At 35.9% G+C, this 16,157-nt stretch overlaps 1 protein-coding gene across 5 annotated transcripts in view; it reads left to right on the top strand.

Annotated features, from left to right (window-relative positions):
- Window positions 1-16,157, top strand: part of CNKSR2 (connector enhancer of kinase suppressor of Ras 2) — a 280,721-nt gene that overhangs the window by 177,424 nt on the left and 87,140 nt on the right. The window lies entirely within an intron of this gene.

The raw sequence follows: 16,157 nt of genomic DNA, 5'->3' as shown, positions 1-16,157 counted from the left end.
TTTAAAAGACGAATGCTCCTATTAACTTGACTTATATAAAATTGACTCCTTATTCCTCAGGGATTAAAAAAAATCTTTAGATAAACTTTCTGGGGAAAAATCTCACCACAGTTTTTGTGTTTTTTTAAGAAGTTGGAAAATTTGAGTGGAAGTAGATTCTAAATAGGAAACACACACTGTATTTAAGTCAGAGATGACCTTAGAGTTACCAAATCCCTAGGATTTTTCATCTTTGACTTCTGTTTTTCTGTGCATGACCCAAGACCAAGAGACCAAGAAAGTAATGCAGTCACATGTACTTTAAATTGATACATTGTATGTGAAAGATTTGCCTATGAATTTGCCTAAAGTTAAAGTAGTAAAGCTATTATCCTACCACAAGAGTGAAAGGATTTAATTGAAACTCTGTGCTCCTCCTTTTCCAGTTTTCAAACTGATCATTTTTAGTGAGGAGCATAGAAAATGGGAAAGACAGTATTCTTGCTGATTAGTACAGATGATCAGCTGGAGCTGAGTAGGACAGTTGTGTTTAGGGGTTTTTTCCTCTTGCCCTCCTTACTTGTCCACTATGACCATATGTCTCCCTCCTGTGGTTCCAAATGATTGGTCATCATTTACCTTACTTACTACATGTGCCTGATTTCCTTACAGCTCTTCAGTAATAATTATGTATGAGAAGTTTTGCCCCAAATGGTCCTAAACAATAGGAACCATACTTACCTTGTATTATTCTCTGTCCATGTGCTTTTTTAAATCATAATAAGTTATGATTTTCTGAACATAGCTCCTCATACTATTCTGTGGGTACTTTTCTTAAACTGTCATAATTGGAAGGTATTTGCACCCTCACTTTTCTCCCCTATTATATTGTAAACTTCTGCAGTACAGAGCAGTATAGAAGCCTATTATCTGTGTTATCCTTACCCTTGCTTTATCACATAAGATCTTTATTTTTATTCATTCATTCCACAAGTACTTATTGACTACCTGTTATTGGATAGGCAAAAATGTATATCAAGTCTTTTTTTTTCTCTTAGAATTATTTTGGCTCTCTTCTACTTATTTTGAAGTAGATAAGAATGTTTAAGGGAAAATTCTAGTCACCAGATGAAGTTGATTGCTGATAGCTTTATAAAAAAATGTTACTAATTCTCACTTGAATGGCTTTGATTGTTAGTCTCTTCAGACTGCAGTTTTAAATCACCTAGTGTCATCATGTTCCACAGATCCTCTCTCTCCCAATAAAACAAAATGCTGTTTAAGTTTTAGAAAATTAAGATATCCTATAGATATATATTTTGTAAAGATTGATTTATTTTAGATAGAGGGAGAGAGAGCACAGAGGGGAGGGGAAGAGGGAGAGGAAGGAAGAGTCTCAAGTAGACTCTGCTCCAAGCAGGGAGCCTGACATAGGGCAGGGCTCAATCTCCTGACCCTGAAATCATGACCTAAGCTGAAACCAATAGTCAGTCACTTTATCCACTGTGCCATCCAGGTCCCCAATATGATAGATTTTTATAAACAACTTGGAAGAAAAGAAATATATATGTATGTGTGCTTAAAAAGGGGGTAGGAGGCTTTTTAAAAATAAAGTTATTTTACTTTTGATCCCGGAAGTTCTTTTTTTTTTTTTAACTTTTGAACATGGAATATAATCTGAACCTTCAGTGGAAATACTTACAGATGCTTCAGTGAAGATTTTCTAGAAGTTTAATGTATTAAAACCTTTTTAAAATCAGATCATAAGTAATCAATTCTGCCTGTCTCACACACGAATTTGTGTCCTTAATTTTCTCAAAGATTAATTCATTTCTAAATTCATTCAGCAAATATTTGTTGTGTACATAAAATCACCCAGTCACTGGGGGTTCAAAGGTGAATAAAACATAAATTTTCCCTGGAAGGCAGTCATAACCTAGAGGGAAGAAACAAATAAGGAGATGCATTGTAATAACTTTAGGTAAGTAGGAATATGTGAACAAAGTAGTACACTAGCCTAGTTGCTGAAGCCCCAGAGTCTTCCCAGGAAGTCACATACCTAAAAGTCGCATTTGTGCTGAGTTTTAAGTAAGTAGTCATCTTCTAGGGTTTCTAAATGTTAGTTATCCCACCAAATACCTGATAATTTCTCAAACCTCAGTCTGAGATCTGAGGATTTGTATAAATCTTTCATCCCAGAACCTAACGGTCCCAATATAAATTATTTCAAAACTTGATAAGCAATTATCGATTACTTCTTTATTTAATCTATAAAGCATTCCCATTTCATACTCCCAAGTGTGACATTATTTCTCTATATTTAAAAAATAATGATAATAGGGGTGAGTGGGTGCCTTAGGCATTTAAGCGTCTGACTCTTGGTTTCAGCGCAGGTCATGATCTCGGGATCCTGGGATCAAGCCCTGAATCAGGCTTCACGCTCAGCGGGGAGTCTGTTTCTCCCTTTCTCTCTGTCCCATCCCCTCCTCTTGCTTGCTCACTCTCCCTCTCTCTCTCTCTCTCTCTCTCAAATAAATAAATCTCTAAATAAATAAAGAGAAAAAATATATAATTCTGTTGAAATATATTACAAAAAACCTGAAGTACAAAAATGTTCATGTTTCATATTTTCTGGAAATGACAATAATTTAACATTTTAATCCTTGTGTGATGCCTTGAAATGTAATGAGGAAGTTATTTGGGCTTACAGTAGTCAACTTACTTCTTAGTCACAAATACCCTTATCTTATATAGGAGCTTAGCCGTCATTCTCTCCTATTAACTCCCCAGATTACATGTTTGTTCCAAGAGGTTTAGAGTTAAGATTATAAGAGTATAGATAGGATTTTGAAAAGCAAAGGAGAAACATGATTCAGTACTTTTTATGTGTTTTTGGTTAAATGTGTATATTCTTGTCATATTACCTTAGTACATTCATATTTTAAAGTTAGATATATAAAACAAGAATATTTAGGGAAGCTCTGCTTTTGGACACAGTGACAAAGAAACACACATGTAAAGAAAAATACCTGAAAATATCCTAACTGTGGACTTTAAAATATATATTTTTAGGCAAGTTTATCATTTTATATCATAGACCAACTAGTTGTTGCTAAGAGTAAGTTAAAAGAACTATCATTTACCCTAAACTATCAGACAAGTATAATATTGATAGACAACAGATGGCCCTTCTAGAAATGTCAGTAATGCCTGTGAGCTTTTATATATGCCAGGCACTGTGCTAAGCATTTCAAAGGCATTGACCCATTTAATCCTCACAACCCAATGAAGCAGTTGCTACTAGAATCCTACTGATAGATTAAATAATTTACCCAACTTACCCAACTAGTAAGTAGTAGAGCTGAGATTAAGTACCCAAGAGCTGAGATTAAGTACCCATGCATATTTGGGACTCTACCAGTGGTACTAGCTAGCTAGATGTGATTAAAGTAATTTGCTAAATTGTAGAGAAATAATTTCCAGACATTGAATTTCCTTCCAAATTCAAGCATTTGATTTCAAGTAAGCAGAAATAGGTCTGATTCTGTATGGTCTCATATGTGTTGTTTTATATTTATAGGCGTTAGAGTAAATATGTTTTTACATAAACATGGCCCTGACAGACCTTAGGAAAAGGTAGCTGAATTGAAGGGTAAAATTAGCAACAATGTGTTGTCCTTTTTAAATCCGAGAACATAAAATGGGTTCTACTTTCTTAAAAAGATAGATGAGAATAATTTCTGGAAACACGAAGTTGGGGAAGCAGCCTATATCAGTGGTTACTAGCACTGTGGCATCAGCCCTACTTGGTAATCCTGTCTTTTATCTAATTACTCTAGTGTGAGCTCAGGGATGTTGGTCTCAATTTTCTCCTTTGTTAAATGAAGATGATAGTACCTGTCTCATAGACTTTTTGTGAGAATTTCATGACAATGCATTGTAAGTTGCCTGGAAAGTGTCCAGCATATTTAGTCTCATTGTTGCCACTGTTGCATAGAAACTTCAGTGCCGCTAAGAGAACACATGTTAAGTATTCTCACCTCACAGAAAAAAAGATAACTCCGTGAGGTGATGAATGTGTTAAAATAGATTGATTGTAGTCATAGTTTCATAATTCTCCGTATATCAAATGATCACGTTGTACAAGTTAAATAAACAATTTTTATTTATACCTCAATACAGCCTGGGGGGGGGACCAAAAGAACTTAAAGATCTCAATACATAAATAATAATAATAGTATCAACCACTTTAAACTCTTAGAAGAATTAGATGGGGTGAATAAACAGTGCAGTTTTTAAGTAAGTAACTTTAATGTAAACGTTAGAACGGAGAAAAGAGGACAGCATTAAATCCCTTAAACTATCTGGTCTCATCAGCTCATGCTTCAAAGGTAAAGGTTTGAATTTGATGAGATCAGTTGCTTGGCAACTTTTCAGAATGATAATGTGCCCCATCAGCTTTCCTTTTTGCTGTTCACAGACTCTTTGCTCTTGCCTTTCCATCATACCACATTTCCATGCATAGAAACCGGCTAAAAGGTAGATACAGATAACTGAGTCCCTTTATGGCTGTGGAGTGGTCATATTTTATAAGAATAGGAAGAACACATATTTTCTTATAATAATATCACATAATAGTAGTGGTTTGAAGGAATCTAGACTTTTCTGATTTATTGAGAATCCAGGACCTCACAAAAAACACAGGAATGAGTGCAGAGCTGTTATTTTAGAAACGTTCCTCATCAATGTTATTTTCACACATTGTGCACTGAGGAAAATTAATTTCTATAACATTATAACTGAATATTTTCCACTCGAATAGTTGGGACAAGAGAAAACTACCATGTGCCATTTATCCACATGAACAGCTAATGGCTTGAAATGACTTAAACCAACATGGTGAAGAACCTATGGGCAGTGACACTATGAACTGTTCTGTTGGTGTGAGGAGAGGAAATGATCCATGGGGTTCCAGAGTCTCTTATCATACTTCAACATTGTCTTTGTCTTACAACGTCATTCTACCTTTTAGTCAGCTAAATTATAATTAATAGCACTGTTTAAAACTTTTCTTTTTTTTTAAAGATTTTATTTATTTATTCGACAGAGAGATATCACAAGTAGGGAGAGAGGCAGGCAGAGAGAGAGAGGAGGAAGCAGGCTCCCTGCCGAGCAGAGAGCCCGATGTGGGGCTTGATCCCAGGACTCTGGGATCATGACCTGAGCTGAAGGCAGAGGCTTTAACCCTCTGAGCCACCCAGGCGCCCCTGTTTAAAACTTTTCTTAAAGGATTACATACACACAATACATTCATACTTCTTTATTTCTGAATATAAGCCTTCTCTCTTTCCTGTGATTTTTAAAATATAAATTGTCTAACTAATCAGGTTAAAGTTCAGCTGTCACTCATCACCTATGCTAGAAAAAAAAAAGAAATTGTGATTCTAACCACAGAAAATATCTTTGTTCAAGTAAAATGTACCACTTCTAAAGAACTAACCATAGAAATAGAAATGAGTGAATCAAAAATGTAGAAATATGAGATGTATACTATACCCACAGGAATTGTTATTCCTTTGGACTTTCTTAATACAGTTCATAAAGACTGCATGTTGATTAGCTTCACAAAATAATTTTGAACATCAGGCTGATGGTGATAAGGGACCAAGTAATGGATAGAAAAGTAGTTCAGCAATTGTTTTGAGAGAAATGGAAACGTGTCTGCTCCTAATGTAAGGATCAGAATAACCAGTGAGAGAAGGTACTTTTTCCTAATTTGTGCAATTTTACTGATAGAAATAGCAGAGCATGAATTTAAAGTCAGATAGATCAGAACTTGGTATCACAGGTTGGCCTTTAATAACTGATTGACCTTGAACTTGAGCCTTACATCAATATGTGTTTGCTTCCTTATCTGTAAAATGAGATGGCAGGATTACTTGTGGTGTTTTTATGAGGGTTAAATGAGATAATGTATGTCTAGTACTTGGTACTATTCTTGCTGCATGGAAAATGCTCAAGAAATAGTGCCTAAATGGCATAATGAATTGTTCCTTCTCATAAATGAAAATGTTCCAAAGATTGTCAAGTGCCTATAGATCAAATTAACAATCCATCCTCTCCCTGTGGAGGGATTTAATAAAGGACAAAAGGGCTGGAAATATTCCCTTTGTTTGTTCTCTTTCCCTACCCACTAACCAGCCATTTAAATCATAACAATTAAAAGAAATATGAACAGATTCATTATGTTTGTTTTGGTTTGGTTTTGAAAAGCAGAAGGAAGAACATTCAAATTGGTAGTAATACTAAAAACTGCCCTGATCCAAATCTTCTTTTAAGTTCCGTTATGGAAACCAGTAGCTCATACTCTGGGCAGAAAGGTCTAAATAAAACCTCACAGCATCAGAATTCTCAGAATGGTTCAGACCCCACACCTTTTTAAAGTTTAATTGCTAGGGAGGAAAAGGAGAGCAAAAATAATATATAAAATAAATAAAATAGTTGGAGACTTCCAAAAAATGAAACCAGGCAAGAAAACAATCAGCTTGAACAAATTAAAGTGCTAGATAATGAATAAAATAGTAAGATGAAGAAAAAGGAACTCTTTTTTTTTTTAGTTTTTATTTATTTATTTATTATCTTAATTTTATTTTATTTTTTTTAATGTTCCAAGATTCATTGTTTATGCACCACACCCAGGGCTCCATGCAATCCGTGCCCTCCTTAATACCCACCACCAGCCTCACCCATTCCCTCACCCCCTCTCCTCTAAATTCCAGAGTATCAATATGTGGGTAGAATAGAAAAATCAGCAAACCAAGTGAACAAAACTGATACAACTGCCTGAGGGAAAAAAGTAACTCTTAAAATGAATTCATCAACAGAAAAATATGAACTAGGTGAAATAGTGCTTCCCTTTTTTTTTTTTTAAAGATTTTATTTATTTATTCGACAGAGAGAGATTACAAGTAGGCAGAGAGGCAGACAGAGAGAGAGGATGGGAAGCAGGCTCTCTGCAGAGCAGAGAGCCCAACGTGGGGCTCGATCCCAGGACCCTGAGATCACGACCTGAGCCGAAGGCAGAGGCTTTAACCCACTGAGCCACCCAGGCGCCCCGAAATAGTGCTTCCCTTAAAGACAGAATGGGAAGCCAAGAATAGAAAGAGCCTGCCTAACTCAGGGATTCTCAGCTGGGGTCAGTATTGCCCTCCAGGGTACATTTGTAATTTTGCGGGGTGGGGGGGTGGTGTTTGTAGTTGTTGTAACTGCGGGTGGAAAGGTACTGGCATGTAGTGGGTAGAGGCCCAGAATACTAGTACACATCCTACAAAGAGCAGGACAGATCTCAGCAATAAAGAATGATCCAGTCCACAATGTCAAGAATGCTGCTTTTGAGAAACCCTTAGCTAACTTAAGAAGAATCAGCTACAGACAGATTTAGTACAGAAGCAGATATGTATGACTAGAAAATCAAAGAGCCCTTGTATGATGCAGGGCCAATTGCTTTTTTTAAAAAAATTCAAAGAATCTCTGAAATTATTGCCCTGAGAAGAGACTTACATCTACTCACCATTAACATAGTCTGTGGGCAAAAGTAATATAATGTTGTGAGTGTCTGGGATGACCTATCCTACTCTACAATAGAAAACCCAATTGTGACATTCCCTGGAGCAGGAGGGGACCCATATTCCCTCGTTGAAATCAAAACGCATTTTATCCTATGGGGGGAAAAAAACTGTAGTAAATGGTAGCTAGGTAAAATTTAAGAGTGGTTAGTGTTAGCTTTCACATCACAGTGTGGAGTAAGGATCCATCATTTCCCCAAATATGTCCTTCAGATCTCTAGTTCTGAAAGAGGATGTTTGCAAAACAGTGAAGTTTTCTGGTTAAATATGACTGGAGACCTCTGAGTATTTTATCCCTTTCTTGGCAATTAATAAGTGCGTGTAAGCATACTTAAAGGCTTTGAAGGTCTTCTTGAATTTAGGTTGCTTATTGTTTCCCTAATGTATTTGTACATTGAATCTTTTTTTGTTTTGGTCACAAAATACTTACTAACCTCCCAATGGAAGGTTTGATGGAATACATTTTGGGCAATGCTAAAATAATGGACTTTGGTAGCTCCTCTTAAAGACCAATGATAAAAATTCCTTTATGTTTTAACTTACAAACATCTGACTTAATAGGTAAGGATTTGGAAAGACCTCTATTCTTTTTGGGGGTTGGGGATGGGGAATCTGAAGCAGGCTCCATGCCCAGCACAGAGCCCTACATGAGGCTCAATCTCACAACCCTGAGATCTTGACTGGAGCCGAAATCAAGAGCCCGGTGGGTGTTTAACTGATTGAGTCACCCAAGTGCCCCTGGAAAAGCCTCTGCTCTTAAGTCAAAGTCTACCCCAGCAAACGGTGTATTGAATGTCATCTTCAGTTTTATCTTGCAGAAGAGCCATTTTCTACAGTAAATTTTATATGTCCAAACTCAAATAATAAATTATTACTTGTCCAAACTCAAGTAGTAAATACTAACTGGAAAGATCAGTGCATGGTGTTCTGTACTCCAGGTTCCTTGTAGAATTACTGGTATCGCTGCAAAACAGTTTGCCAGAAATCATGGAGGATATAGATCCTTTGGGCAGGAGAGAGGGGAGGAGGTAGAAAATGTCAAGTGTTATGTCTGATCTTGTTAAATAAGAGATAACTAAAAATTGTACGTTGGTTACCTTAAAGACTGGAGACATTAGAGCAAATAATTAAGGCAATACAGAGCATTTAAAAGTATACATATGAAAACCCAACATTCTTTTGTAAGTCTCTCAGCTTACAAGTTGACACATCATGCCAAAGCAATGTATTTTCCATCTTTGTTAAGGTGACGGACAGCAAATACAAAGCTACATCCACAGTTTATGTTCTAATCCTCCATTAGTTCTTCACATAGCTTTTAAGAACTTTTTGCAAGAGTTGCATACTGGGTGGAAGGACACGTAAACAAAAGCAGTCATCATACATGTCATTGAATTATTTCTGAAGACAGAAGAATTGGATTTTTGTGTAATGCAGTGGTCTTGAATTCATACCAAGGCAATGTGATGTAGCAAGGAGAGCACTGGGAGAGGAAGTTGGAAGTGTATTTGTGGACTGACTCCAAAACTAACTACTGGTGAAATCCTGACAAATTAACTTTGGTGTGTCTTAAGTTTTTCATCCCTCCCTTTCTTGCCAGTTGTACTGACTGATGTAATCCCAAATGGGAAATTATGTGAAAGGAATTATAAAGTTATTACAAGCTATCATTCTGTTTATTTCAAAAGAGAGTCTTCAATTGGTGGTCTTAATCATTGTCTTTTTTACTCTTCATGAGAAAAGGGGACTCTTTCCCTGATGTTGATAAGATTTTCAAGACACTGCTTTATTAAGATTTTTTTTTTTGTAAAATAGAGTGACTAACATTACACTGTATGTTAACTAACCAGAATTTTTATTTTAAAGATTTTATTTATTTATTCGACAGAGAGAGATCACAAGTAGACAGAGAGGCAGGCAGAGAGAGAGAGGGAAGCAGGCTCCCTGCTGAGCAGAGAGCCCGATGTGGGACTCGATCCCAGGACCCTGAGATCATGACCCGAGCGGCTTAAGCCACTGAGCCACCCAGGCGCCCCAACTAACCAGAATTTAAACAAAAACTTGAAACTATGAAAAAAATAAAATAAAAGAGGGCTTTAATTTGTGGTTAACTTGAAAATTGGATGTTTCTAACCAAGTAACATTTCCATACTCATGTCATCTTTCTTGTCCACAACTGTATTAATGCTGAGCACAGCATGGGACAATGGTATTTTAGCATAGCTCATTTTTTCTTACCCACCAGAGCCATCAGAGGAGGACCCAGAAGTCTTCTGCCACTTAAACAGTATTTAAACCATCTGAATCTTTCCTAGTCCTCACACCCCTCTAATGTAGAAGTGACTCTATGCACAGTGGTAAAGGTTTCAACTTGGGAAAACCTGTCTTTCCAGACTCCAATGTGTACTGCGCAGTTGTTCTCTTGGTAGAATTGTTACAAAAGGTAATCTTATTCAAAATATAATTAGCCTTGAAATCAAGTGTTAGAAGTCTCATAATTTTTGATACAGTTCAAAATTTTCTCCTTCAGTAACTTTTATATTACTCCCCATTTAAAATCTAGATCACTTTCAGAAAGCAATAGGAAAATTTAAAAACAAGTTGTAGTTTATTCTTTGAAATGAGATTTTAATTGTTTTTGTTCTCCATTAATGAAGCTGAAAAGATTTCAAGTTAATAGTAATTAGATTTGTATTTGATTTAGATTATTACGAGGTTTTAAAGCCAGTACTTAAATAATCATCACATTGCAATGTTTACAACCCAACTTTTTCCCAAGCTCTTATATCCAAAAATGAAATTCAAAAAATATGTCCCTAAAAATCAAAGTGCCTGTTTTTACTTATTTTATTAGATCCAGATATGTTGCTTTTATTCTTAAAAAATTACTGACTTTCCATTCAGTTCCATGTTATTCCTCTTTAAATGTGTTATTGTCTACCTTAAATTACCTCGGGATGTTTTCCTAGAAATGCAGTCAACCATCTGAAAGTAATTTTTCTGTCTGGTATGTGGGGAGTTTGATGGGTATATGTGGCATGCTTGTAGCTTAACATTCCTTACTACACTCATTTTCATGAAAATATTGGTTAAAATATTCAGAACAGATGTGTATATGTATGTGTATATGTATATATCTTTTCTCCTTAGACTCTAGAGAAAGCTTTTTTGTGTGTGAGCATTAAAGGGCATGTCAGATTTCTCTGCAGTCTTTTTTTCAACTGTAAGAGATAATATTGCTTCTCAGGTGCTGTTTATCACCTTGAAATTTAATGATTTAAGCATGTCTGAGAAAAGAATTAAAAAGGGGGGATAAATACAATTGAAAACGGCAGCCATTCAGTAGTATTTCAACAGATATCACGGGTAGCCTAATACAGGAATGTTTCCACATATCAGGAGGCAGGACCCCTAGTTTGTTGGTTTAGTTTTTTTGTTTTGTTTTGTTTTTTAGATTTTATTTATTTATTTGAGAGAGAGAGCATATGCATGAGTTGGGGGAGGGCCAGGCAAGTAGGAGGAGCAGACTTCCTGCTAAGCAGGGAGCCCAACATGGGGCTTGATCTCAGGACCCCGAGATCATGACCTGAGCTGAAGTCAGATGCTCAACGAACTAAGCCACCCAGGTGCCCCTGGACTCCTATTCTGATGTATTACCAAACCGCTCTCTAAGGCTTGATTTGTTAGAAATGAAGGCAGTCGGTCAGGTTGACACACTACATTGGAAGGAAGGGAGGGAAGGTAGGAGGGAAAAGGAAGGAAAAATGAGGGGGAGGGGACTGGAAAGTTGACAGGAAGGAAGGAGAAGGAAACTATGAAAATAAAAATTAATGGCATAGCTTGGACAGTTTTCAGTCCAGGGTGTGAGGAAGGACCCCTGTTTACTTGCTTAATAAGTAATCAGTCACTAAATATTGAATAGTTACTGTGTTTAAGGCCATGTGCTATGTGCTGGAGATACCACAGTAAACAACAGAGAAATTTCTCTTGTGAGATTTACATTCTAGAAGAGGGCCAGAATTCAAGCAACTAATTTAATAAATACTTATTTGACTATAAATGGCATGCTATGAAGAAAAACTACAACAGAAAATGAGAACAAATACAGAGAAACCCAGCCTAGAATAAGAGGTCAAGGAGAGCATCCACGAAGAAATGACATTTTCACTTAGCTTTCAAGGGTGTTTGTGAATTTAGCAGAAGAGGAGAGGAAAACCAGAGGAGGACAGAGTCCTGTGTCAGATGAAGAAAATGTTACAAAGAAGGGAATAATCCTGTGCATCAAATGCTACAGATAGGTCAAAAAAGTCAAAGGTTCTAAGATTTGTCTTTTGGATTTAGCAACATGAAGGTGCTAGTGAACTTGACAGTAATGGTTTTGGTATAGTTTTGGGGGCAAGAGCCTAATCTGAGAAGGTCCAAGAAAGAGAAAGGAGGAGATTCCATATAAAGTGGGATGCTACATTATGTCTTTCTATGTCTGGCTTATTTCATTTAGCATGATGTCCTTTAGATTCATCCATGTTATCACAAATTTAGGATTTCCATCTTTTGTGGCTGAATAATACTCTGTTGTATACATATACCACATTTTCTTTAGCCACTCATCCATTAATGGGCACTTAGATTGTTTCCATGTCTTAGCTATTATGACTAATGTTACAGTGAATATGGGAGTGCGTAGATCTCTTTGAGATACTGATTTTATTTTCTTTGGATATATACCCAAAAGTAGGGTTGGGAAATCATATGGTAGCTCTGTGTTTTGTTTTGCTTTGTTTTGTTTTGAGGAACCTCAATACTGTTTTCCATTTTTATACTTGAAATTTGAGAGTAGATCTCAAGTGTTCTTACCACACATACACACACATACAAATGGTAACCAGGTGAGGGGAAGGATGTGTTAACTGGATTGTGGCCATCACTTCACAATGTATATGTACATTAAAACATCATGTTGCACACCTTAAAAATCATGTTGTAAGCCTTAATATTTAACATTCTTATTTGTCAGTCAGACCTCAGTAAAGCTAGAAAAAAGGGAGAGGAATTGGAGAATGAGAATGTAAATGAGTTTTATATTCTAGGAGTTTTTCTGTAAAGGAGAGCAGAGAAATGAGGTGGTAGTTGAGTGGTAGTTTGCTAGTGAAGGGAGGAGCTGTTTTTGTTTTTTTGAAGATTGGAGAAATTACAGCATGTTTATTTGCTAATTGGAACCATTTGGTAAAAAGGGAAAAATTGATGCTCCAGGAGAAAGAAGCAAACATTGCACAAGAGATAGTTTTGAGTAAGTAAGAGGAACTAGGATCCAGTGAAGGGCTCAGTAATTTGGGTTATTCCTAATGTTAGTATCCTTCCATTCAAGCATTCAAAAAATTTTAATCATTACCTGCTGTGGGTCAGTATCTTTGCCAGGAGCACTCATAACAAAGATATCTAAGACCCAGTTTCTCCCAAAAGGTAGAAAAACCTTTAACAGAAAGATACAATACAATATCATAATATATATACCAAAAACACTATGAAAGAGCCCAGAAGAGTGAGCACTTAGCTCTGCCAAAGGCCAGTGTAACATTTGCAATAGCACCAAATATGCTTTCTTATCTAAGGGAAATATCAGTTTATTTTCAAGCAAGTCTATGCAGTAATACTAAAATGTAGCAATTTCATTTAAAAACAAGTACTTAAGATCATTACAAAGTACTCTTTCATCAGTATTCTTTTTTAAAAAGATTTTATTTATTTATTTTTATGTATTTTAGAGAGAGAGGGCACAAGTTGGGGAAGGAGTAGAAGGGGAAAGAAATCTCAAGCAGACGTCCTGCTGAGCATGGAGCCTGGTGCAAGTTACGATCCTGAGACCATGACCTGAGCTGAAACAAAGAGTTAGACACTAAAATGACTGAGCCACCCAGGCAGCCCTCATTGTCAGTATTCTTAAAATTATATTTAGTGTTCTATTTGTGTTTAGTTACAGCTAAATATAGTTCAGAATAAAAAACTACTTGCCATTAATTTCAAAATAAATTTCAAATAAAATCCAAAAATAATTATCTTTCAACTCTACATTTATTAGAATACAGTAAGAAATACAGTGCACAATTCCTGCCTCTATGGAAATCCAAGTTAGAAATCTCCAATTGTGCAACAGATATGACAAGCAAGTAACAAAATAGTGTAAACTGTGAGACTGTAGCACAGAGATATCACAAGGCTTATGGTAGGGTGTCAAATATACTGTACAATTAATAAATATTTTATGCTTGGAAGGATAAAAAATTTTAAGAGAAAGTAGTCAGCAAAATTTATAATAGGGCTCTTAACTTTATTTTTTTACTGTATTCTTGACTACTATTATTAATTTTCATCATGAATTAGTAAATACAAGTGTCACTACCTAAAGAGATGTCTTAAAATGTTTCAGATTATTTTTCAGAGATTTATTATTGGTGTATGTACATTTCCATAAGGAGTGAGTCAAATGTACTTAATAAGGGGTTTGAAGGGGCGGGGGGTGGGAGGTTGGGGTACCAGGTGGTGGGTATTATAGAGGGCACGGATTGCATGGAGCACTGGGTGTGGTGAAAAAATAATGAATACTGTTTTTCTGAAAATAAATCAATTTAATAAAAAAAGTAATTACAAACATAAAAATACTTTGCATATATTAATAATAGTATACATTTGACTTAAAACTAAAATAATGCTTATACTACTCTTCTTTCTTTTGACCAGTGGTACTGCAGCAACAAACCATAAATTCCTTTTTCCATTTATACGTTACTATTTTGTGTAATTACAATTACTTGCACTGGCAAACACTTCCATGCTGTAATCAAAGATCTCTGTATTTGGAATTAGGAATAATTTCAGCCATTCTTTATTTTTTCATTTTGCAAAGCACTGCTGTTTATATGAGCATCTCCTCATTCTTTTTTATTAAGTCTGTTTCAGTATTTCAGCACTATAAAAAAACCATAAGTGACTCTTAATCTCACAAAACAAACTGAGGGTTGCCGGGGGGAGGGGGTTTGGGAGAAGGGGGTGGGATTATGGACATTGGGGAGGGTATGTGATTTGGTGAGTGCTGTGAAGTGTGTAAACCTGGTGATTCACAGACCTGTACCCCTGGGGATAAAAATATATGTTTATAAAAATAAAAAATTAAAAAAAAAATTTATAAAAGCAGTAATACTTATAAGCAACATTATTTCTTATAACCAAACAAATAATACTTTTAAAAATGATTATTTTTACTTGGCATTGCTAAATTCAGAGCTTTATAACTAATAAAAAGCAAAAGACTGATGTCCTCCAAAAGTGAATTTTATTTTATTTTATTTTATTTTAAAGTTTTTATTCATTTATTGCATGAGAGAGAGTGAGAGAGGGAATATAAGCAGGGGGAGTGGGACAGGAAGAAGCAGGCTTCTGGCCTAGCAGGGAGCCCGATGCAGAGCTCAATCCTAGGACCCTGGGATCATGACCTGAGCGGAAGGCAGATGCTTAATGACTGAGCCACCCAGGCACCCCCAAAAGTGAATTTTAATTAAGGTTTTGATCTCAGTTTTTTGTTTGATTCAATACCTTTTTCTCAATTTTGTGTTGGCAATATACAGTATACTCTACTAAAAAATCACCAGAAAATCAGTGTTTACTCTTTTGAAAAATTTTTTTCCTATGGTTAATAATATAACCAGGCATATCAAGGGCTTAATTATATGCCTCAATGACTTAGCTCCTTGAGACTCTCAGAAAAGATGACTTGAAATACAACAGATACAGTTATTTCTTTCATATTCTATGCATGAAGCATGTTTCTTCTTGGTTTTGTGCATATACATTTGACTACAAACAACCAATCAATTCTTTGAAAAATATTAAAATACTTTATATATGCATATAATAACATATAGACTTATTTATTGGGTTGTTCACTTTCCAAAGGATTTTCTTGGTGACAGGTAGAAACAGTGTTAGGGCTGTTAATTCAGTACACATATGCTGAAATGGACTTTACTTTAAAAACCAGATTCTAAAAAAATAAGTTGTAGGAATTTTGGAAAATCAGAATTCAAAACATTGAAAATATGGAGGATTGATTCTGCCAAGCAGTTGAATAGACATGAAAGAACTGAACCTTTCTCAAAAGTTTTACCTAACTCTGGGAGGGCAGGATAAATGCACCTGTATCAGCTCTCCCAAAGCTCTCCCTTTATAAAAATGCAGAGATGTGCTCTATGAGAATTTTGGAATCTTAGGTGATTGTTTTTAAAGTTGTTTACACACCTTGAAAGGAAACCACTTTTAAATAAACACTACATTTTTTGGCTCATTAATAATTTTATCATATCCAGTTCATCCTCAGACTTTCAAAGAGCTTAGCAAAATATACTATGTAAACTCTATCATTGTACATAGTATAAAACCATAAGGTGGGCGCCTGGGTGGCTCAGTGGGTTAAGCCGCTGCCTTCGGCTCAGGTCATGATCTCAGGGTCCTGGGATCGAGTCCCGAATCGGGCTCTCTGCTCAGCAGGGAGCCTGCTTCCTA

Source organism: Mustela nigripes, chromosome X, assembly GCF_022355385.1.
Source record: "Mustela nigripes isolate SB6536 chromosome X, MUSNIG.SB6536, whole genome shotgun sequence".
Classification (NCBI taxonomy): Eukaryota; Metazoa; Chordata; class Mammalia; order Carnivora; family Mustelidae; genus Mustela; species Mustela nigripes.
This window is presented reverse-complemented; position numbering and strand designations above follow the sequence as displayed.